Below are 24,666 nucleotides of genomic sequence, written 5' to 3' on the forward strand. Positions count from 1 at the left end.
TATTTCACAATCATGACAAATTTCTGGCTAGTACAATTTGCAGTAAGAAAAAGACTAAATCTGATGGCGGCCATTTTGATTACTGTCATGGCGGCCATAATATTCAGATGCAGACTTGGCAACAAGTGGAACTAGACTTGGTCATGCCTAGACTCTTCAAAAACACCAGTTGCACCATTCTAACATGAAATCAGCAGCGAACCTATTTTCTAGGCTAGCTACAGATTTTGGCTTCTAGACTATCAGGGGGATACAAGTGGGGATTCTGATATTTGTGTGTGTGTGTGTGTGTGTGTGTGTGTGTGTGTGTGTGTGTGTGTGTGTGTGTGTGTGTGTGTGTGTGTGTGTGTGTGTGTGTGTGTGTGTGTGTGTGTGTGTGTGTGTGTGTGTGTGTGTGTGTGTGTGTGTGTGTGTGTGTGTGTGTGTGTTTTGAGAAGGCAGATCTGTAATCCTACCCTCGTGGAACAAAATGGAAGCAGGACCGGATTTACTTGTTTGTGGCCTGAGGCCAAACCTTATCAGTGTCCCCAATTTTTTTTTTTAATATACATATATATATATATATATATATATATATATATATATATATATATATATATATATATATCGTAATATTGTAATGTAAAAAAAAAAAAAGAATTACAACATAATGTAACACGTCAATTTTTTTTATCAAATCAGTTCCATATCAAGTACATCGTACACATAGGAATAATGGAAAAATATAATGAAACTGAAGCATAATAAATTACAATGAAATACAATGCATAATACAATGCATAATAAAAAGCATACAATGAAACCGATCAGTGGGCCCCCAGTTACTGGTGGGCCCGAGGCCAATGGCCTATGTTGCCTATTGCAAAATCCGGCCCTGAAGGGATGGTAAGAAGGAAGCTGCATGTGATTGTGGGAAGCCAAATGGGAATGAAAAGATCGATGGTTCAAATTCTTTGGCGATTTGTGCCGAAGAAATAAGTTTGGATCAGGAAGAGAATGACGGTGATGATGATGATGAGGTTGACTTCGATGATACCTCTTCTACCCTGTAAGTTAGTGGGTGTTGTGCCCAAGAGGACGATGATCGATACACCATGGTTACAGAAGATGAAATTATTAAATTCTTAAACGAAACCTTCATGAAAAGGCATGTGAGAATTTGGGATTTTTTTCCCGAATCTCCATGCCTTTCTAAAAACTGTGAAAAATGTTGTTGCAGTTCTCGGAACCGCATGCATCCAACATATTGTGGTCCCAAGACAGTTATTCCATTAATATACGTGTAGATAGTCCCTTCCCTTTTGTTTAGCGGGACAACAGGGGAGTGCGTTGCGATGATCTCATAGCTAGGTTTGCTTACATCATTTTCTTCGTCATTTCGTCCCTTCTCTTCTTTTCGGATTATTCCTGAGGTAAATCTGAGCCACGTGCACCTTCGCTGTGAGATGGGTCCTCGCGGAAGCCAGCACGTGCGGCACCGCTGCGAGGAAACGCTGACGCGCGGGCATTTACAGCGCAGGGCTCCCGTTCCCAAGCGAGCCCTCAACCCATCGTGTGCGGCGAGTCATGCAGTGCACTTGGCAGTTCGGGATTATCAACTCGATCTTCCGATGATCTGGGGAAGATTGCCGTTTGCATTAAAAAGGCATACGAATGAATATCTCTCAGGAGGCTGCACGAATGGTATTTTCACAACACAGGAAACATAGCCAGCATGACGCCCACGCTGCACGAAACGCGTACGGAGGCCGATAAAGGTGACTCCACGCCACGTTGGGCAGGATGCGAGTGTGCAAAGTAAAAGCGGCGCGTTCCTTTTCAACCAAATATCTGATACATATTGGTGTGTGCCCCACGCACACGCTAGTAGTCCGGCAGATATGTGAAAAAAATGTGCCTTTAGTGATACAAGCATTAAATTTGGCACACTGCTCGGGCAGTATCTTACAAAGATTTTTGGATATAGGGACATTCCAGATTCTTCCCAGAGCCAAAATGGCGGCCATTTTACAAAATAGCCGATTTTGTGTTGTACAAGGAGTACACATGTGGATACAACTATATTTAAGAAGCATACCAGTGGTTTTATTTAACTAAATATAGATTCTAGCAAGTAAGAAATAGCAAATAAAGGTGACAAAGCGTGAATAAACCATTTATTTGGTCATTGTTGGTGCATTTTTGCACTTTTGGACGGTTTTCTACAACAAACTCTTCAAAAAACTGTTATCAAGCACCATGGAATGACTGTTGTTCATTTAACACTCTTGAACTCAGAGGAAGTGCTTCTGTTTGATCCTAACATCAACTTACAGAGTCAAAATTATACAGTGGAACCTCTAGATCCAGGTAACAGAGTCTACTATGATCATGGATACACGTGTACATGTTACATAATTATCATCTGTGATCTCTCTTGTTCCAGTTCTACTCTCTTGTACACTCCCCACCACAGTGACATAGAGCTGTGCACTGGAGTGCAGCCTTGACACACTTGCACTGTCCTCTGCATCCCTTTTTGCAGCCACACCTTAGTAGTTGCCGACATGCCTCAATTTCCTCTGGGAGGGTTGTCCAGTATATGTCCCAGCCATTATTGGTGTGAACCCGCCCCCAGTCACTGGGCGATGGGAGCTCTGGTGTGGACACCATCATCTGGCCCCAACAGTAGCCGGCTTGGTAGGTAGCTCTCTTGATGTGCTGTTTCAGGGCTTCACGAGTTGGTGGGAGAGCATCTATTGATATGCCATTCTGGGTGAACAGATGCTTGCGACACTCATTGACATGTTCCTGGCTACTGGTGCGATCATAGAGCACAACATCAAAACGCTCCAGTGCATTCATGTGGTCATCTACGGCTGAAGGAGTTGGCGTGGCAGCCAAGGCACATAATGCTGCAGTGACATCAGTGACCTCATCACAGGCTTTCCAGGTTTCCCATGCTTTTTTCTTCCCCCTGCCTCCGAAGCTTGAAACGGTGTCGCATCCAGTGAGGGCATGGAAGAATGGCAAACCTCGACACTTGTTAGGTCCCAGTGCCACAGACATCTCGTAAGCTGCCAAGAACCTGAAGTTCTTTCCTGTGCCAAAAGCAACCCAGAGCTCATCAATGTCCAGACGTCCAGCTGCTGTCACCGCAAGGACCACGACATCAGTGTCTACTGTACGGATCGACACTTTGCTGTATCCCTGCCTCACAGCGTCTTCAGCATGGAGTAGCATTCTTGTGTCAGCCTCTTCATGGCTAAAAGGGGAAAGACCAGCAACATCTCGGGCCTGCGTACAAACCACATCTTTGTGGTGGGTGCTGATGACTTGTTTGTCTGTGTCTGTTGTTGCTACTCTGGTGGCTAGGAAGTCAAACAACTCCATCTTGTTCTCATCTGTGCGAAGAAAGGTCTGCCAGTTTCCAGGAATGGAACTAGATGGCTCGACTCGTCTCCTGATGCCTTTGCCTCGCTTCTTCCTTGTGTCTGCCTTCAAACTGTTTGTGAGGTATTCATCCCAGACAATATCCATCCTGCTTGTATGCTGCAGCTGAGATGTGATGTATGGCAAGAATACTTCTGATGCATACTCGTTGAAGGTCTTTGCTGTGCCAGGTGGCAGCATACTGATGATCGTTGCACCATCAAGGATGATGACTTCAACTGCTGGACTAGCAGCAGCAGCAGCATTCTCCTGTGGAGGGACCAGATCTTCTAAGCAGCCAACCAGATCAGACTTTGTTCCAAGTCTCATCTTGCCCATGTGTGACAGTGCAGGGGGACATGCTTGGTTCTCATGTGCGAAGAACTCATCAAGATCTCCACCACGTATCTGGGACGCAATGAACAACCTGGAGAACAGGGAGCAGTCGTTCTTCAGAGATGAAACCTGCAGCTGTGCTCTTGACTTCTCTCTGACTGGAGGTCGGCTGAAGAGAGGGAGGTTGTTTCTCTTGATTGGGTCGGTGATGGGCTTTGTCTGGTTGATAAGTTTCTCATGGACATAGGAGTCATGCGATTCTTGTCCCAGCTTCTCGATCTGCCGTACAGTATTGATAACTGCTGGGTCTGCCAGGTCTCTGCTGTCTAGCACCAGGAGATCCTTGCTGTCATCACAAAATGGGTTGCCCATCTCCCCCATGACTTGAGTGAGTGAACACACATCTCTAGCAAAGGCTACCTGTGTGTGCTTGGTCTGCTCGTGGTATTTGTGAACAGCCTTCTTGGTCTCTGATGTGGCCTGGAACTCAGCGATCACTCTGGCCATCTCTGGACCAGACACCATCCAGCGGCGTAATGCAGCGGGATTCTCTGTCAGGCCTACAGCTCCTCCGTCACCCTTAACTAATGCGTTATTCTGCTCGTGGGCTTGGTCGATGGCCATTGCAGAAAACGCATGAGTGGTCTTCTTTACTGTGAAGTTCCCGGCAAGAAACTGCGTGTATACACTTGCATGTTTGGTCGCCAGTGTCACCATCTCACGCAGGTGAACTGGTATCCACCTGGCGTAGTTGGTATGACCCAAGGCGAAGAACCAGGGGACAATCTTGCTCAGGGCATCAATGTATAGCAGGAAGTTCCCTTCACGGACCGATCTGACGTAGATTAGGACAGTGAGTTCCAACTGTAGAATGATCCACCAGAAGTGGAACTGCGGACTGGCTTGCACATGTTCAGCACACCAGTCTTCTAGATCCTGTCCCTCATCTGCTCCTTGGATGAAGGCTTTCTGTAGGAGAAGATAGAGGCTACTGGCTGTGACCTGGTGAGCTCGCAGAGTGCGTGTAACATGGGCAGCCTTCAGGAAGGAATCAGCAGTACCAGTTGTAGCAACTCCTGCCTGCACCAGAGCTCCTGTCCACCCACTGCTATCCAGAAGATCACCCAGAGTTTTCAGTGCAGCCATCTCAATGTGGAGTCCACCAAATAGGATGACGAAGTGATCTTCTCCATGTGTTTCTGGCCATCTCCACTGGATCTGTTTGGCGAATGTGTACAGTGGCTGATCGACTGTGAGGACTGGGATCTGACCAGGGTTCAGAATCTCAACTGCTGTCTTGATGACGTCCATGGAGTGACGAATCATAGCCACGGACTTGGCCTGGTCGTAGAAGAGAGGAAGCAATGAGGTGAGGGTCACGCCACACTCTGGTTCCTCTGGAATGGACTGCTTGCTGGCATGATATGCAGCCCATGACACAGTCTCGTCTCCCTGTAGTGGTGTGATGCTACACTAACTACCATCTGCTCTAGCCACCTGTCAAAATGACAAGAACTCGTCAACACAATTAACAAGAGACAGGACCTCAGCACCACACACAGTTAACAAGAGATTGAGGCACATATATGAATACAGAATATGTACAACTTTCAGATGATATATTTTCTGTGGCATACCTGTATTCTACCTGCATTGCTTGAGGGATCAGTTGGCAGTCACTTCTGTTGGGACCAGCCAACTTGGGCATCGGTGGTTCACGTTTACCGAGAACCACAGGAGGTACAGTGGTGTATGACTCTGGCAGGTGTGCAGTGGTTGCTGTTGTAGTAACATCATCTGAGACTACTACCCACAACCGTTGAACTCCACGCACTTCACTATTCGGGTGCTAGAACAGCGAGATGCCAGTGCCGTGGAAGGAGTCTTGAGCACTAGTTTAGCTGGGATTGTGGTCGATGTTATCCACTGCGCCAGTCGTGAACAGACCACTCTTCAGCTCAGGTGGGCAAACTGCACCCTCCTGCTGGAAGAAGTGGCAGATACTGTTCCCCAAGTCCGTGGAGATGCTCAGCACCCTATCATAGGAGACGGAGAGACCCAAGTGGAACAGAGTGTCAACCAGGTCTCGTTTGCGAGTCTTTGTGTGCATCAGCATTCCCAGGTACACAGGCACGGGGGTCTCCCGATTGTGGCCGTGCTTGGTAGACTCAATACTCGTACTCTGTTGGCGGCGTGCGTAGCTATTGAACATGAGGAGCTGTGAGATTGTAAGAGTGGGTGTTGATACAGATGAGTGGCTTGACTGCTCTTGGATCGTGGGACCATTCAGGATCATAGCAACTAGTGCCACGAGAGAATTTGGCACAGATTGTTCTTGGCAGAGGGCGTCAAATGAACCACTAAAGGCTGTCTTCATCTTCAACATGTCTCTTCGGACTATGTTCGCGGCTCTAGCAAGATGAACACCATCACTATCAGCATCGTGTTCACAGGCCTTGTGAAGGGCTGATCCGATGTCCTCGTTGAAAGCTAGCAGAACATCTCGGCCAGGCTTGTGCTCCTCCATGTCCAGAAAATATGTCATGATCTGGTGCTTGAGTTTGGTCGAGTGAACACGTCCAGTCAAGACTGTTCCAAGCTGTTTCAGCCTGTTGTTGTACAGACTTGTTAGGTCTGCCAGCTTGAACACTGGTGCCACAAGAGCGTCCATGCGGGCATCATCGATGTAGGACACCAGTTCCCCGAGAGCTATGCCATGATTGATATCATCCTGGTCATCCAAGGTTCTCTTTGTGTCCCTTGCTTTGTTATAGAGGGAAACCAGACACTTCACATGGTACAGGGCATCTTGTGCCATCATATCTCCAGCACTCAGTTTAGCAATAAGTGGCTTGTCTTCTAGTTTCAGAGCACATTTCCTGACCTGTCTGTCCAGGTCAAAGGTAGAAGCTTTGCGCAAAGACTCGTTACCTGCTGGCTTGTCACAAAAGAAACACGTTTCGAGCAGTGACTCTGTGCGGTCCACACTCTGACGGGTATACTTTCGTGTCACGCCTTCGGTATCCCCACTGGTTGTTTTCCTCTTCTCTGCCCAAATCAATTGAGTTTTGTTGTATTGTAGTCTGCACGAATCATGCCACTTAGCCCTGTGGTACTGGAAGGTGGACTCAATACCCTCACCATCATCCAAGCGGGACATGTCGAGAGATTTTGGCAAGCAGTCGATCTCACTGAACCTGAGGAGGTTGTCTGCCAGAGTCTGGTATCCAGACCCTCCTGTGCTTCGCTTGGAGTCAGCTGGACAATGAAGAGGCTCAGTGGTGTCCATCTGACACAGCACACATCGGTTCCAGTCTGTCTGGTTAATTGATGTAACAGATGTACTTGGCCCTCGCTGCTGGGGGTCTAATAGTTTGAAATGCTTGGCCATTGTCTTGAACCACCACCAATCAGTCGCTGTAAAATTGGGAAGAACCACCACCAAGCAGGGGATTAGTCTTTGGGTACACTACAGTGGAGTTATCACCTGAAAACAGAATAGCAGAGTTAAAATGTTTTCAACTACGAACCCCAGCCCAGAGGAGATGCATATATACACAATGGCGATCTTGGGTGATTGTCACTCGATGTCCCCAATAGGCCATCATACATTATTTCTTTGGGCTGGACAGGACCATATTAAACCCAAATCAATATGAACAGACCATTGTAGTTTGAACATTTCTATTATGCAATCATGAAAATTAATACAGTGAGTACATCAATATCGATTTCGCAAATTTATGCATTTAATCGTGACATTGCCAGCTACCAGTATGTAATTAATAATGGAAATATTCATGGAGTCTAAGTTCCTTTCACCAAATTTGATTTTTGATGTATTTATATTTCCAGAAACAATATTCAGGTAACATTCACATGCATGATCATATTGCAGAGCTCTTGTTCCAGCCATGCATTATTGCGATGGTCAACTGTTATCTGTGTCCCTCATAGACCACCGTAGATGCATTTTTTTAGTCAAATATGAAGTAGATAATGAAGCATGTGCATACTAGTTGATAATAATCATATTATACTCACTACATTGTGTTTTGCACCAAGCACATATGACTTTGCTGACCTTGTAGGCAGAGTTTGTTATTCGTGGCAGTCATTTTGTAAAATGGCCACCATTTTGACCCTAGGGGTAATCTGGAATGTCCCTATATCCAAAATGTTTCCTAAGGGTATGCCATAACTGTGTACCAAATTTCATGCTTGTATCATCAAAGGCACAAAACTACCAGAATATTTCACATATCTGCCGGACCATAGCAGAATCGGGCAAACGCAAGCACTGACCACGTGGACCATTGCGGATCCGCGCATACTGCGTGAAACGTGCATGTATTTATCCACAACAATGTACCTTCAGCCCTTGCTGGCAGCAGTGGATTCCCCACGGATGGTGAACGTCTTCTCGTCTCTACGGCCAGCAAAGCTGCGATCGAGCAGGGGAATGTTGCACAGTGCGGGCCACATTGGCGCACTCAGAGCACCGCATTGATCAGCACTGGTCGGACCCTCGGCCGGTCGTCAGGGCGTGGCCCAGGGTTTTTATGGACGATTCACGCGCCAAGTTTGGTGTGGGCGATTCGTGTCATGTCGTGGGCTCGGAGCGGAATATTTTCGAGGTCTGGGATGACCTTACCCGAAATGGAGTGTTGCGGTTTCCGGCCAAAGTTAGTGGGCTGCGTGAGGAGTCGGGGCCAATCAGAACACCCGATTCAGGTGATGACGCTTCGCTTTGGGGTGGCCCCGCGCTGGGAGTCCTATAAAGGTCGGAGCGGTCCCTCTGCCTCTCTCGCTCTCGTCTGTCTGCCCGACATCGCCACGAATTGCCTCCTGCTGCCTGGACCCCGCCTCCTCATCTCTGCCCACATGACGTTGACCCCACCCGCCTACCTGGTCATTCCTACCACTCCATCCACATACTCTGGACTCCGCCCCTTCTCAACTCAAGCCCCTCCTTCACGCCCATGGTCTCCACACACGCTGCTGAAGCCAGAGACGACACGCCAGTTGGCGGGTACCACACCATGGAGCATTCCCCCCCCCACCCCCCAGAAACGTATTGGTGGCACATTCGTGCAATTAAGTACAAAGGTACCGATATCGTAGCCTCAACTCCTCTCCCTTCTTGTTTCAATACTTACTCTTCATCGCGTTTTCTGTGTGTGTGTGTGTGTGTGTGTGTGTGTGTGTGTGTGTGTGTGTGTGTGTGTGTGTGTGTGTGTGTGTGTGTGTGTGTGTGTGTGTGTGTGTGTGTGTGTGTGTGTGTGTGTGTGTGTGTGTGTGTGTGTGTGTGTGTGTGTGTGTGTGTGTGTGTGTGTGTGTGTGTGTGTGTGTGTGTGTGTGTGTGTGTGTGTGCATGTGTATGTGTGTCCTGGCATCTGTCTACTTAAGTAAGACTGCAGAAGATTGTTATTGTTATCATTATTATTGTTATTAATTTCGTGTTAAGTCTGCTCTGTGTCCCCTTTTGTAATTGTTATTAATTTCGCGTTAAGTCTGCTGTGTCCCCTTTTGTAAGTTGATTGTAAATAAATCATTATTAGGAATGTTCCCAGCTCGTTTTTGTGGTTTCTTTAATTGATCCAGCATGGTCCGAATCCTAGCTTAAGGCCCGGTCACACCTTGACGTTTTAGCCAGCGATGGCAACGTATTAAAATGTATGTAAAACGCTGGCTTACGTTGAACTTTTGATGTTTTTTTTTTAAGATTCGGACGTATTCATAGCGACTTGGTCTTATGTATAACGCATTGGTAATGGACACAGAACGTTTCGTTGTGTTATAGATAACTTATACCAACGAATGCTGAACCTGTTGTTTGCCTACACAACCGATGCTCAACGATAGTCTAACTTAAGCATAGCGCGTTGCACGCATCGCCGACGATGTCGTGACGTAGCCTATTAAAAGGCTGACGCACAACGATTCGAATCATAACTGCTGTAGAAATGGAAGTGACAACATCACGGTCACACCTTGGCGATCTTGCCAGCGTATGCCGACCTAAGAAAAATGTGTCTAAAACGTTGGGGAACGTCAAATGCGGTATGAGTAAGTTTGGTATACATGAGTAGAACACTAAAGCACGCTATCATACGTCGTAGTAAGTAGAGTACGTCAACAAATTTTAAACATGTTCAAAATTTTACGACGTACTCGGCGTATGACACACGTTCCGCAAGCGATGGGGATAAGTTTTACACACGATATGTGGACACTTACACACGTCCACAAAGGCTACTTATAAGCTACTCATAAGTCGAAACACGTCGCGGTAATGTCTTTTTTACGCGAAACTTATTTCTAACTTATGTTTGACGTGCTTTGAACCAATTCTTTACGTAGTCCCAACACACATCGACGTATGTAGACGTATTCCAATGACGTCTTCCGGTCGACAAAAAAAATAAATGAACGTGTTTCTAACTTACAACTGGCATATAAAGACGTGTTCCCAGCGGTTTTGGAAATTGGTATATAAAAATGCTGCTCATAAAAGGGGAACCCAACAGTGTTTTCGAGTCCTTTTTGAGTCGATGTCCATGTCAGCAGTAACAGTCTAAGTATCAGTATCAGTATTAGTATTAGTATTAGTAGTAGTTTGTTCATGTTGGCAGTAGTAGGTGAGTGTGAGGGGGAGGGTGTGGGTTATGATGGATCGTCCTTGCGTCCGCGTGTCCACGGGTAGGAGACATCTTTTCACCATTCTTCGTAGTTTTATGGGGCTTTTTCAACAATGAGCTATAGATTGTTTTTACGATTTAGGTCTATTCATAACGGGTTGGACAAATGCACAATGAACTAATAATGTGCATAGAGCGCTTTGATTACTTATAGATACGATATACCAACGAATAATTATCGTGTAGCCGGCGTTCACAAACTATGCCCAACGATAGCCTAACTTATCCATATCGTGCGGCAGTTTATCTTTGCCGGTGACGTAGGGTTTGCTATTCATAGGCTGCCACTCAACGATTTAAATGGCTGCATCTCCACTATTGAAAGTAGACGCTTGCGCTCAACAATTGGTTTTTTTTACACTCAACGACTTTTAAACGGTACCACTCAGCTATTTTCATTGTTTACAATGAACGATTTAAATTACTGTCACTCGCCTTTGTTTTTTGACGCTGGCGCTCGGAAATTTTAATCGTTTCTATTGAACGTGCTAAATCGCTCAAACCCCACTATTGAAAGTAGATGCTTGCGCTCAACAATTCGATTTTTTTTACACTCAACGACTTTTAAACGGTACCACTCAACTATTTTCATTGTTTACAATGAACGATTTAAATTGCTGTCACTCGCCTTTGTTTTTTGACGCTGGGGTTTGGAAATTTGAAGCGTTTCTTCTGAACGTGTTAAAACGCTCAAACTCGACTATTTTAAATAGACGCTGCCGATGGACAATTGGAATCATAGCCAAGCTAGACATCGAAGTGTGAACATCCTCGTCATGCCGAAGAAAAGTTTGAAGAATGCTGCAAATAAGTGTCCTGGCCGTGGCCGTGGACGCTGATGCAAGGACGATCCATTATACCGACGTCTTTCAGCCTATGAGTAACTTAAAAGTAACGTCTGTCGATGTGTGGCAACGATCGCGTAACGTGCCAACAACACGTTAATCATAGGTTAGAAATAAGTTTCGGGAACGCTAAACATTACTTCGGCGTGTCTCAACTTATGATTAACTTACAAGTAGCATGTGTTGACGTCTGTCAACGATCGCAGACCGTGCATACAACTTGTGGCCAGCGTAGCGGAACGTGTGAGTCATACGCCAGCATACGTCGTGAAATTTCAAGCATGAAAAAATTTGAGGACAACCAAAAAGTACAACGTTTAAAGCCAGCGTACAACGACGTATGGCAGTGTTTTTCAGCGTGCTCTCAATGTTATCAAAACTTACCCATAACGTATTCAACGTGTGCCAGCGTTTAAGAAAAAAAATTCAAAAATCGGCGTACGTTGGCTAAAACGTCAAGGTGTGACCGGGCCTTTAGCCGGGACTTTATTCTCAACGATCCGTTCCTTTTAGCCGGTACGTCCTTGGCAGTGTCGCTCAGCTGCATCTGATCCGGTAAAATGATCCGATCCGGTAGAGTGATCCGGCTCGGACAAGGCGTACCGAGGGCGTGTTGCCCGGTAATTAAATCACGTGATTAATTAGGTAACCTGATTAACCCATAGACGGGAGGACCCTAGGTCACGTGGTTGAGTTATTGGCGTCCACAGTCGGTTAAGCGACTCGCCGCGTCACGGACTTATCCGTGTTCAACGGCCTACAATTCCGGGGAGTCTGGTGGGAGCCGAGATAGCTTTCCCTCCCTAGTGGCCTTTTTCACCCGACACCCGGCCTGCAACAATATGATTCACGAACCTCAGCAAGTCAGAATCTCAGAACCTCAATTCCAGTGGTTGAGGAAGTGTGTCACTCAGGCCGGAAAAGAACTTCAAGAGTAGTCATAGTAGTAGTTTAAAAAAAAAAAGTAAATGAAGGTAGCATCCCTCAACATAAATGGAGGCCGCAGTTGTGTGCGTCACCTCGAGGTGTTGCAGATGTTTCAGAAAGAAAAAATTGATATTCTAATGTTACAAGAGACACACCAACCAACCTTGTGAGGATGAGTGGCGCAGGGTTTTTAAAGGTTGCCTTTTTTCTCCAGTGCCTTTGAGGATGCTAAGGCAGGTGTGGCAATTATTGTGCACCCTAAAATCCAACCCTTGGAAATTTCTTGTGTGGTGGTTTATGAAGGATTCTTAATTGCTGTGGAATTGATTAGCAGTAATCAAAAAATTTGTATTATTAATGTGTATTGCCTCAGCGACAGCGCTGACATGATTCTATTTCTTCCAAAGTTAGCAGGTTTTCTAAACACTGTTGACTTGACTAGTCTAATTTGTATGGAGGGAGATTATAACTGCACACTCAACCCCCGACTGGACAGGAATACTCCTGAGCCCCATCCACCCAGTGCAAGGTATTTGGCAAAACTTGTACAAAAATTTAAATTTCGGGATGTTTGGTGTCTGCAAAATCCAAACAGCCGTCAATATATACATGGGTGTGCTGTTCAAAGAACCAGATAACCATGGGCCGACTGGACAGATTGGATGTCAACCAGGGAATGGTGAATCTGGTTCAGAGAGCATGCATAAGTCCATCTGGCTTTTCTGATCACCATATGATTATAATGGAATGTATGTTCCCCTTTAATTGCTGTAATAGTGCATACTGGACTTTCAATGTTAAATTATTACAAGATGTACAGTTTGAAAATGCCTTCAGATTGGTATGGAAGAAGTTAGAAAAACAAAAGTGTTCCTATCCTAATATTCGACAGTGGTGGGATTGTACAAAATCCCAAATTCGGATTTTCTGTCAACAATATTGCTCACATACCACCACCAATAATGCATCTGGGTTGATAAGTGCTCTCAAAGAAGATGTACTTAAATATGCCAAGAAGCTGGAACATCCAGTGGAAGTGATCACCATCAGCAGTTGGTGGAAAAAAAGACTTTACTGGCTGAACTAGTCAAGGAGCGTGTGGCTGGAGCAATGGTTCACCTTCGGATGAGCAGAATTCAACTGGAGACTCCAAATAAGGAATTCTTCAACCTTGAGAAGGCCGTCAAGACCTCTCGACAGATTCACAGTTTACACTCTTCTAACGGTGTTCTGACTTGCCAGAGTGACGTTAAACACTCAATGCAGGATTTCTACTCAAATCTGTTTACACCGAGAACTGTGGACAAAACGATTATAAATGAGTTAATTGAACTTCTTCCATCCCATTCTCAAGAACAGCAACAGCAACTCGAATGTGACATTTCGTTTGAGGAGCTCACTGCGGCATCAAAACTGCTTGAGGACAGCAAAGCCCCTGGACTTGACGGACTTCCTGCTGAATTTTACAAAGCTTTTTGGAACATTCTGGGTCCTGCTCTAATGGAGACCCTGCTTGAAAGCTTAGATCAGGGTGAATTGTCCCTTAGCTGCAGGAGAGCGGTTTGGTGTCTCCTCCCAGAGAAAGGGGATTTGCAGCAGATTACAAACTGGCAGCCTGTTTCATTGCTAAATACTGATTTTAAGATTGTGTCAAAAGTGCTTGCAATGCGTCTTAAAAATGTCATCTCTCTCCTGATTGGAAATGAACACACGTATTGCATACCTGAATGATGCATCTATGATGGTATTTTTTTTGGTTAGAGATTTAATGGTCAAACCGTGCCTCATGGTTTTGGGTTGTTACTCCTGGATCAGGAAAAAGCCTTTGACAGTGTGGATCATTCGTTCTTATTCGCAGTTCTTACGAGAGCAGGTTTTAGGGAAAAATTCATAACTTGCATAAAACTTTTGTGCAGAAATGCATCATGCCTGCTAAAAGTAAACAATAGCTTGTACACACTTTCCGTTGAACCGCTACTGGCTCTCCTTCGCAACTCATTGTCTGGGTTATCCTTGTCAAACAGTCTGAACATTGTTACTTCAGCTTATGCAGATGACCTGTGTGTTGTGGTCAAAAACCCAAAAGATGTTAGTGAGCTATCCCGTTGTCTTGCCAAAGTTGAACTTGCCTCATCAGCTAGAGTAAATTAGAACAAGAGTGTAGCTCTTTGGCTACACCCAAATACACTCTCCTCATCACACTCCTCATGTGCACTTCTCCCAACTCTTCCAAGAGGAATGTTATGGAAAACAGATGGGTTTAAATACTTAGGAATCCATTTGGGAACTATGAGCTATATGAAAAGGAATTGGGATGGGTTCCTAGACAATATTAAGCAGAAAATATCAAGGTGGAAGGAATGCTCCAGTTCTTGTCACTTAAGGCGCGGGTAACGATCATTAATAACCTGATACTTCCAACTTCCAATGGCACAAAGTCATCGCACTCCAGCCTCCTCAAGCTGTGATCACAAGCATTCAGAAGAGTCTGATTGATTTTTTTTCTTGGGAGGCAACCACTGGCTCAAGCCAGATGTATTGTGAAGGCCACGAATGTCTGGTGGCCAAAACTTGGTGCACATCCCTAGTCGAATAATGGCTTTTCGACTCGTGACAATAAAACGTATACAATATGGTGAAGTAGTGTCCTGGCGTCCTCTCACCAATACCTTGCTTCGGCAAACAGGAGGATCGGACAATGACCAGGAACTCTTCCTCATGGACCTAAAGCAGGTTGATCGAGCTCAGCTCCCTGCGTTTCATCAATCTCTTCTGAATGCTTGGCAAGCTCTTGGAGTACAGCAGCTAGAGATCTCCTATGATGCCAGGAAATTTGTGCATGAGCCACTATTCTAAAACTTATTATTCGCTGGAATATCTACCAGCCGATCCTTCATAAAGTACTTTACAAATGGTGGAATAAATAAAGTGCAAGATCTTATGGAGCCTTCCTTGAAGCGATGGTTGCCTGCTGGCTCGGTTTCTAAAAAAATTGGCTTGCATTCAATGAGAGTAGTTGGTGAGGTCATGAGGATAGTAACCCAGACTTTTCTACATTTAAATATTGGGTGGAATGGGGAAAGTGAAGAAGTGGATTTTAGCCAAAATTTTCCTGAACTTTCAATCACTTCCCAAAAACACCATGACGTGCTCTCTTCAAACAATGATGAGTCTGGTGTGTTCCACGTCACAGGGAAAAAAACATTACATGGAATTTGTCAAGAAGTGTGTTTACCGGGCTGTACGGCACCGTTAAGAAACCATTGGAAAGAGACTTTACCTGCAGGAGCTTTCCTTGCTCCCAATTGGAAGGTGATGTATAGATCTCCGACCATTGGTCGCACGGGAGACGTAAATTGGAGACTGGTCCATCAAGCCCTGGCCACACAGGTTTTACGACAGAAATTTAACCCCTCTGTGTCTAATTCATGCCCCTTTTGTATGAGTATCGAAAATCTGAATCATGCATTTATTGAGTGCAAGAGGTTGTCACCTCTGTTTCTGTATCTGAGTCGCATTTTTTTGTTATTTAAAATTGTTTTTTCCTTTCCAATCTTTATTTATGGGTTCGTTTTCAACACTGGAAACAAATCTGTGGTTTTGCTTTTGAATTTTTTACTTGGGATTGCTAATCTTGCAATTTATAAGACCAGAAAAACCAGATTGGTAAACAAGAAAAATTAAAATGCACTTTTTTGTTTCAAAGGCATGGTGTCTGCTCGTATAAAACTAGAACATGCATATCATGTAAACATGGGTAGTCTTCCTGTGTTTGAAGACTAACGGTGCAGTGGTGGTGTCTTGTGTAAATGTGTTGAGAATAAAGTTCACATTTCTTTGTGAAGTTGTAACAACATTATTGATCCTTGGACTTTCATTGTTTATCTGACCCAGCTTGAGCACCTATACTTAAGGAATGGCACTTGATTCTCATATGTTGATGCTTTTATGAACCTCAGGCAAATGATGCCTCAATAATTTTTCTTTGTTCAAATTTTCCTTGAAAAATGTTTTAAACTTTTATAATAAAAGGACATAAAAGTCTCTGTCTCTGTCTCTGTCTCTGTCTCTGTCCCTCTCCTCTCCTCTCCTCTCCTCTCCTCCTCTCCTCTCCTCTCCTCTCCTCTCTCTCTCTCTCTCTCTCTCTCTCCCTTTCTCTTTCCCTTTCTCTCTCTCTTCCCCCTCTCTCTCTCCCCCCTCTCTCTCTCCCCCCTCTCTCCCTCTCTGTTCCATTGCACTCTCTCACTCTCTCTCTGCTCTGCCCTCACTGAATACAGAGCAGCACCCTCCCACACATCTCTCTCCCTCCTCTCTCCAGACGTGTCCAGGCGGTGTTTGTCTGGCTGAAGTTTATCTCCAGACGGTGTTTGTCTCTGGACGTCTGCGGGCAGTGTTTGTCTTCGGACCGTGTTAATCTCCGGACATGTCCAGGCGGTGTTTGTCTCTGAGCGGTATTTGTAATATGACCTGCAGAAAATCTATGCAGAATTATTTTGATGAGACAGTATAAATTGTAATTAATGCTCCACTGCACGTCTGCCTTCACTTTCCCTCCCTCCTGCTCCCCCGCTTCCCCTCCTCCTCCCTCTTCCCCCCTCCACCTCCCCATACTCCCCCCTCTTTTTTTCCATCCTCTTAGTATTACTGTCAGCAAAGTGACAGGTAGTATTTGCTCGTCATTAAATACAGGTACTGTTTCGAGGAAACAATGGTACATTTTGATTCCAACTCAAACGAGGTAATGCTTGTTTTGTTCGCAGTGATCGTGGCAGTGGTCAAATATACACTGCCCAATGAAGGTACATTAATTCTCGATGTGCAGAGGAAAGAAAAATCGTGGTCATTCATTGAAAAAATTTTTTTTGGTTTTCACCCATCTTTTCAAGGTTTTTAAACAAACTGATTGACATGTAATTCACCTATTATGTGAAGTAAGTAAACATTAAAATTGGCTTGGTCGTGAAATACCTGCATTTTGTATGTAATGTACTGTATGCTGTCAATATATCGACCTGTGTGTTCAATTACCAAGCAGCTAGCTAAGGCTTGCCAAGCCAGCCGTTCCTTATCAACGGTTTTAAATGGAGTACTTGCTTGAGTGCATCGAGTGATATGTATTGTGAAGATCGCATGTTGAGGTTGTAGTAATTTGTTGTCAACAACACAAATTTAATTATCATCGAGTATTTCATTGAATTCCCCGGGCAATGCCAGGTAAGTCAGCGAGTTGGAAATATTTCCCTTGCAGGCCACATTTCACATTGATTCCTTACCTTCAACAAACAATACACGGTGAGAAGTTCCAAAACTACTTGCTCCCTGCAGTTCAGGTGGGAATTTGTAATTTGATCTTGGTGCCTTCAATAACTCATCTACTCTTCATGCGATATTTAATGTCCACCAACAGCTTGTGCTGGCAGACGGCTCCTGTGGCTTTATGTTCATCCAATTGATGGTACACAACAATGTTATTGCCCTGCATGGGAAACAACAGGATGACAGTTTATAGCTTAGTGGCCATTCAAACCCAGGTGAGACAGCTCAGATGTGAGTGTGCGTACCTCTAGGTTATCTTGCTCGCCCACCTAATGATGTTAATGGTTACCCGATTCTCGGTTCCTGGAATTTCAATATCTTGAGATCCAAGAGCAGTATTATATTTACTTTACAAGCATCACAAGTAACTCGAGAAGAATGGTGGAAAAGTAAGAGTAGTATTGAAAGATATACAAGTAGATTGTAGCAGTTCCACAACTCAGCAAGCCTATGCAAGACATATTAAAGCATCCCAGCATTGACTGCACCATCTAGCAGAAGTTTCCTTGCTGCACTTGGGTGTATTATTGTTTGATTGATTATTAGTTTACAACCTAAAGTTGGGCAAACTGGAGACATATATGAGTTCACAGAAGCATATAATCAGTCATATATTGTGTGGAGTGCTCTGAGTAGAAGCATATATACTCATGTGTGGTGTTGATTATAGCACTTAATCACCACACATTCTATGTAATTGAACCAGCTGAGATAGGTATACCATCTTATATATATTATTTCCGAGTTTGTGGTTTCGTGTCGCGCTATCTTCGACTTTGTTCTGCGCTCGAGTAACGTTATATTCGGCTTACATTATCTCAAAGACCATATGAGGTGCATGGTACAAAAAAAAAGTAAATAAAATGGTTCTGAAACAGTGAAATCGTGCCAAAAACGGTTACTGCATTTGGCTTTACGGTGCAAATTATACAAACTACAAAACAAGGGTTCCACAATGACAATGCTATAACCCAAAACATTGTGTATCAAGAAGTACTTTGAACATTGTATTCCACTTACTGCATTAAAGTAAAATTACTACTGATACTCTGCATCAGTTCCTTTCTCAAACACACCCACCCCAACATGTCGCGCAGAGCACGGGTTATGCTAGTAATTATGAATGCTCAGTCAGGATACTTATCAATTTAAACCAGTCATGTCTCTCTCAGTGTACTATATAATCCTTCAAGAAACTCCATGACCTTCAGCTACCAACTAAACCTGAGCCTGCCTTTTCTAATCCTTTTATGATTATTAGTCCCCTTTGGACCTGGTCCAAAACGGGGGCTTATAGATTTGTTCTTGATTTTTTTTTTCATGTCTGTGCATGTGTGTGTGCATCTGCAACCATATCTCTGACATGTATGGACAGATTTTATTCGTACTTGGCACAATGACAGCGCATGATGGTATACATAATTCGTGGGTTGAGAGACATAATGTTGTCACTGCATTTTTGGCGAAATTGAATAAAATGGCTCTCATGTCTTTCAACACCATTTGAAAGACATGAGAGCCAATTTATTCAATTTCGCCAAAAATGCAGTTACAACATTATGTCTCTCAACCCGTGATATGCACATCACTTTGTTTTGCGATGCGATCAAAAGATGGCTGACTGGTGGCCATTTTAGTTGGAATAATCCTGATGTTGAACACGTCCTCAACCATTTCTCAGACTTGCATTTACTGATGTGGTTCAAACTTTGCAAACAGATAATTAATTATGGTTTCCAATGGGCATTATTTTTTGTTATCAGACCCACGATGGCCGACAGGTAGACCGGCAGCCATTTTAGTTGTAAAAAAAATAACCCGGTATCAAACACCTCAACCTTTTCTCGGACATGCATTTACCGATGTCGTTCAAACTTAGCACACAAATAACAAACAATGGCTTGCATATGGGCGTCACTTTTTTCGAGAACAGTTCCAAAATGGCCGAATGGTGGCCATTTTGTTACTTAAATGTGTCCCCAACTATTTCTTGGACATGCATTGTCCATTTTTGTTCAAACTTGGCACTAGCACAATACATGATGACATACCTTTGCACCTAACTTTATTTTGCGATCTGATCAAAGATGGCCGACTGGTAGACTGGTGGCCATTTTAGTTGTAAATAAATGTGGGCCAGCCCTATAACTCTGTACAGCAAAATTACTGACATAATGGGGGCTATGACATTTTACATCTTTTTTTTTCTTTCTTTCATTAATCTGGATTATGCATCGTAACTTGGTCAAATTTTAGCAATTATTTGTTTTGAGAATTATTAGTTACTGGCAGGGGTACCCAGCGTTGCCCGGTATATTTTTTTTGTTGGGGCCTGAAAACACTTACCTACACCCACAGAGGAATAGGGTCAGGGATCATTTAATATTCCCTTTCACATGGCTAAAAAGGCTTAGGCACTATAGGGAGATATTAAAATGGCTCGTCACGGTTGCCTGTCCAACTCACAATTCCATGAGATTTTGTGGAAATCCTGTTAAATTGCAACTATCAATTGTGTCCATGACCATGAGACTCGAAACCAAGAGATCACAAAATCAACTTCACGCAAAGAGAAATATACTGTACGCATCAAAGGATGCTAATGAATGTGATGTTGATGTTTCTGGGTTAATTTTGCCCCTGATCTATAAATATGGTACCGTTCAGGAAGAAGAAAAAGAGTAAGAAGATGTACCACCAATTTTGACCACTTCTGGAAGAGGTTTATTTGTATTTAAATGTCTGGTAATTGTTTTGTATTTATTCATATTGTTGCGGGCCGGAGACCGGTGGGGAGAAACAACCACGAGGTGGGGGAAGTTACGTCGTCTCCCACCGGACTCTCAGAATTGTAGGCCGTCGCTCACGGATAATTCCGTGAGGCGGCAGATCGCTTAACCGACCGTGGATGCCAATACCTCCACCTCGTAGTGTAGAGTCTTTTTGTCTAGAACCAATTTACCTAATTAACCACGCGGTGTCGTCTTCCGGGGAACCACGCCCTCGGTACGCCTTGCCCAATCCGGATCACTCTACCAACCACCTTTCCGGATCCGATGCAGCCGAGCGGAACTACCAAGGAGGTACTGGCTAGAATGAACAGAATATCGGGAATAAAGACCCGGCTAAAACTTAGATCCGAACCATGCTGGACCAATGAAGGAAAAGACGAAAACGAACTGGGAACATTTCTACAATAATTTATTTACAATCAAGCGAGGAAAAATATGTGGCACAGGAAACAGGTTTATTGGGGTGTTATGCAGGGGAAGATGAGAGAAAGATGTAGTGTGACAATTTTACAGCAACTTACAAAGGAGACACAGAGCAGATTTGTCGTGAGAATAAAACAGACAAGATTTACAATGATCAAATAAAAACACAGGCAATTCTACTTAAAGACTGCACCACACACTCAGACGCACACTCAGATGAAAATAAACCCAGATGTATTGCAAAGGACCCCCGCAGCCAGAGAGGGAGGTGAGCTGAGATCGCAGTTCTTTCGGGTACCTGAACGTTGGAGGGAAGGGATGCTCCGTGGTGCGGCACCTGTCAATGGTCTTGCGGCTCGGTCCACGGCCGCCCGCGTAGAGACCGTGTCTGTGAAGGAGCCCGGGTCGAGTAGAGCGGAGTCGGAGGCGGGGATCAGGGCTGCAGACAGGACCCAACGAGAGACCCGATCAAGGTCGGGTCGAGGTCTTCCCAGCTTTCTCACACTTGAAACGAACGACCCCCAATAAGCGCAACCACTCCACGACCTTCCTCCTTTCTTTCGCTACCAGCCGACGAACTGTCTCACTCCAACGTTCCTCTCAAGACGACTCACTTTCCAGCTCACCAGACCACTCTGAACGAATGGTGTCTTCATTTATAGATCTTCCTCAGCGGGGAGGGCCCTTGGTGAAGCCGACATCACTGTTCGCCCTGATTGGACGGGTCTTCCATGGGGCCACCCTTTTTGGGTGGGTTTCAGCCATTCCGGGAAGCCCGCCCACTCCGCATGTGTTCGGACTCGCCAAAAAGGTACTACACAAAGATTCTGCCTTGGAAGCGAGTCGCCGGTTAGGCGAGTAGGCGAACACGCGCTTGTTCAGACCATGCGAGAGTAGCAAGCGAGATGAAGGTGCGAGCAGGCAGAGGGTACCGTGGATCATTGTGGATGGGATATAATGATTTATTAACATAACTAAAAATAACTTCCCAATGCACCCCAGTGTCTTCCCACTTCACACAAGGAGGGGTTCTTTCTACACATATACTTAACGGAATAACTGACTTTGGGACAACTGTATGTTTATGTGATACGGTTCCTAAAACCGTCACAATGTGTATGTGTACTTGAATGTAACTGTCATCAATCTAAAAGGCTTCGGAACTATACTGCGATTAAAAAGACAACAAAAAAACAATAACAATAATAATACAAAATATTAAAAAGGAAGGAACTTTTTTTTTTTTCTCAAAATTCTCGATTTTTTTTCCTCCTCAAAACACTCCCCAGCACTTACTGACGAACCTCTGAAAGTTTGACAAAGCTCCGTTCAGCCATCTCTGAGAAAAATGGTGACACACACAGACAAACAGTTCCTATCATGTAGATGATTATCTTAAATGAAAATTCTTAGTTCTGATCATTATCTTAAATGTCTTTTCACATATATATATATATATATATATATATATATATATATATTATATGAAAACAATATGCAAGCAAGCTTAAGCAATAGCTAAAAAGGAAATTAAATTTTATATATTCTATAAAGTTAATTATGTAAATCCTTAGGCATAGCCTTGTTGTGTCTAATTATGTTTTCTTTGGGATTTGCATGATTGGCTGTGATTTGTTTATATTCATTGCCTCAATAATATGGTTTGAAATTTGCCTGAATGTATTAGTAATGTTATAATTCATTGTAATTGGATCATCGAATTGCATAAGTGAACAAACTTCTTCCTCAAAGTGAAACCATATCTTGGTCACTGTGAATGTTGACTCGAGACAAACGCGTTTAAACAGCCCTTAAACGAGTAAGAAAATTGCAGGACAAGCTTGTTTAATTGCTGAACCTTGCGATGCTTTGGAATCTTTCTGAAAACATCCAGTGATGTTTTCCCAATCTATAGAACATGATCCTATAGTCTATAATTATAGAACCTGATCAAAGGAGGTTCAAGTAGAGTAGAGTTAAAGCAGTCCACAAAATTGTATCTACAGCAGCTTTCCTGTTTAGTATGACCATGCCTTTTGAAGAAAAAAAAACAGGGAGTGTTGTAATCGGCTCTATCTGTCTGTCTCGCTGTCTCCTCAGTTAAAAAAAAAAATTAATCAATTCAATAATTGATTCATTTTTAACAGTAAAAACGGTAAAAATGCATTTTTGTAAGTGGTAAAATACTTTGAACTCCCCTTTTATTCTCATATGAAGAAACTTCCACGAATCACTTTGAGTAATGTGGAAGGAAAATCTAATCTTAATCGTGAAGGCTGGTGTCATTGTGATTATCTTATCATTGTTTTATGTCATAACTTTTCAAGTTTTTTGATAAGACTTTAACATCAAAACAAGAAGCTGATACTCTACATCCCCTGCCTTGTGGCTGGTCGTCCATATCTCTCTCTCTCTCTCTCTCTCTCTCTCTCTCTCTCTCTCTCTCTCTCTCTCTCTCTCTCTCTCTCTCTCTCTCTCTCTCTCTCTCTCTCTCTCTCTCTCTCTCTCTCTCTCTCTCTCTCTCTCTCTCTCTCTCTCTCTCTCTCTCTCTCTCTCTCTCTCTCTCTCTCTCTCTCTCTATCTATCTATCTATCTATCTATCTATCTATCTATCTATCTATCTATCTCTATCTCTATCTCTATCTCTATCTCTATATATATATATATATATATATATATATATATATATATATATATATATATATATATATATATCTCAGTCACAGTTTAACAAGAAACAAGGGAAGAAGAGCTTCACAAATATTGTTCACAAACCAAATCACCGAGCTTGTTGCCACAGCAACATAATTCAAGCAATCGCAGCACTGATATAATGATGTAATGAGGAATAGATATCTGCAATATGAAACTTAAATGTTCAACGTTTTTGGAAATATCGCGTAAACAAAAGTACATGGACAGATGGTCGGTCAATCAGTCAGTCGGACGGAGTTCATTATAATGCACCCATCTCCGACCTTGTCGGAGGGGCGGGGGACAATAAGTATGGTAACTTAAACACTGTAATGTCAGAAATTTATAAAAGAGCAATTATTTGAATGCTTTTCATCGTGATTTGATCTTACTTAATTGGAAATTATCTTTGCACCGTGCAGTACTGGCTTGACTATGTATTTTTAGTGGTTTTCTAGTGAGGCCACTCGAAAATTTGCCATTAAATTGAATATTTACAAAAACCTTATTCCTATGAAGAAAGGTGATCCAAGATATTGTAGACAATTGCATAAATGATTAAAACCGAATAACTCACATGCACATTTCCTCATTTTAATTACACGGTTTAATTTCTTAATGACTTGCGTTTCTTAAAAAAAAACAAAAACGTAGCTTATTAGAAACGAACTAAATTTTAACTAAAAATTTTAATAGATAAGCATCAATGAACACAAATATATGGCAGCAGCAAGTAATTAGCAAAACAAATATGTATTAATTAATGGGCAGAAGAATTGGGAAAGAGTGAGGGTGTGTCATAGCTTCCCTTTCCAGAGCATACACTGGGGCCATGGCAGGAAATCCCAATGCGTTTGGGTGTGGGCCACAGGGTTATGAAACGGCAGGTTCAAATAAACTGGCCCCAGGAAGGCAGCACCCTGTGTTCATACTTTGTTCCCAATCGACACGTGGCAAGTGTATGTGAAAAATACTTAATATATTTTCACATAGATTTGCCATGTGTAGACATTTATAATTTATTCTTCTCGGATTAATCATAATGTTGTGAGAAAAAACAATTTCTGAAAGCTCAATTGAGCTTTCTGTCTTTGTTTATGTGTTTATTTTTAACAAAACCTAATTTGGTTTGCCTTTTTCGTTTGTTCCCCCCCCCCCCCCCCCATGCCACAGGAACCTCTTCTCTTTTGGGCAGTCCACTTGGGTGCAATTTTTTATCAG

The 24,666-nt window shown here is 43.4% G+C and overlaps 1 long non-coding RNA gene and 1 pseudogene across 1 annotated transcript in view; one reads left to right on the forward strand and one right to left on the reverse strand.

Annotated features, from left to right (window-relative positions):
* The window catches only part of LOC147019664 (uncharacterized), a 54,841-nt gene that overhangs the window by 5,755 nt on the left and 24,420 nt on the right, over window positions 1–24,666 (forward strand). The window lies entirely within an intron of this gene.
* Window positions 1,509–7,310, reverse strand: LOC147019665 (uncharacterized; annotated as a pseudogene).

The sequence above is a fragment of the Eptatretus burgeri genome, chromosome 9 (assembly GCF_056783735.1).
Source record: "Eptatretus burgeri isolate ZD-2024b chromosome 9, Ebu_testis_v1, whole genome shotgun sequence".
Classification (NCBI taxonomy): domain Eukaryota; kingdom Metazoa; phylum Chordata; class Myxini; order Myxiniformes; family Myxinidae; genus Eptatretus; species Eptatretus burgeri.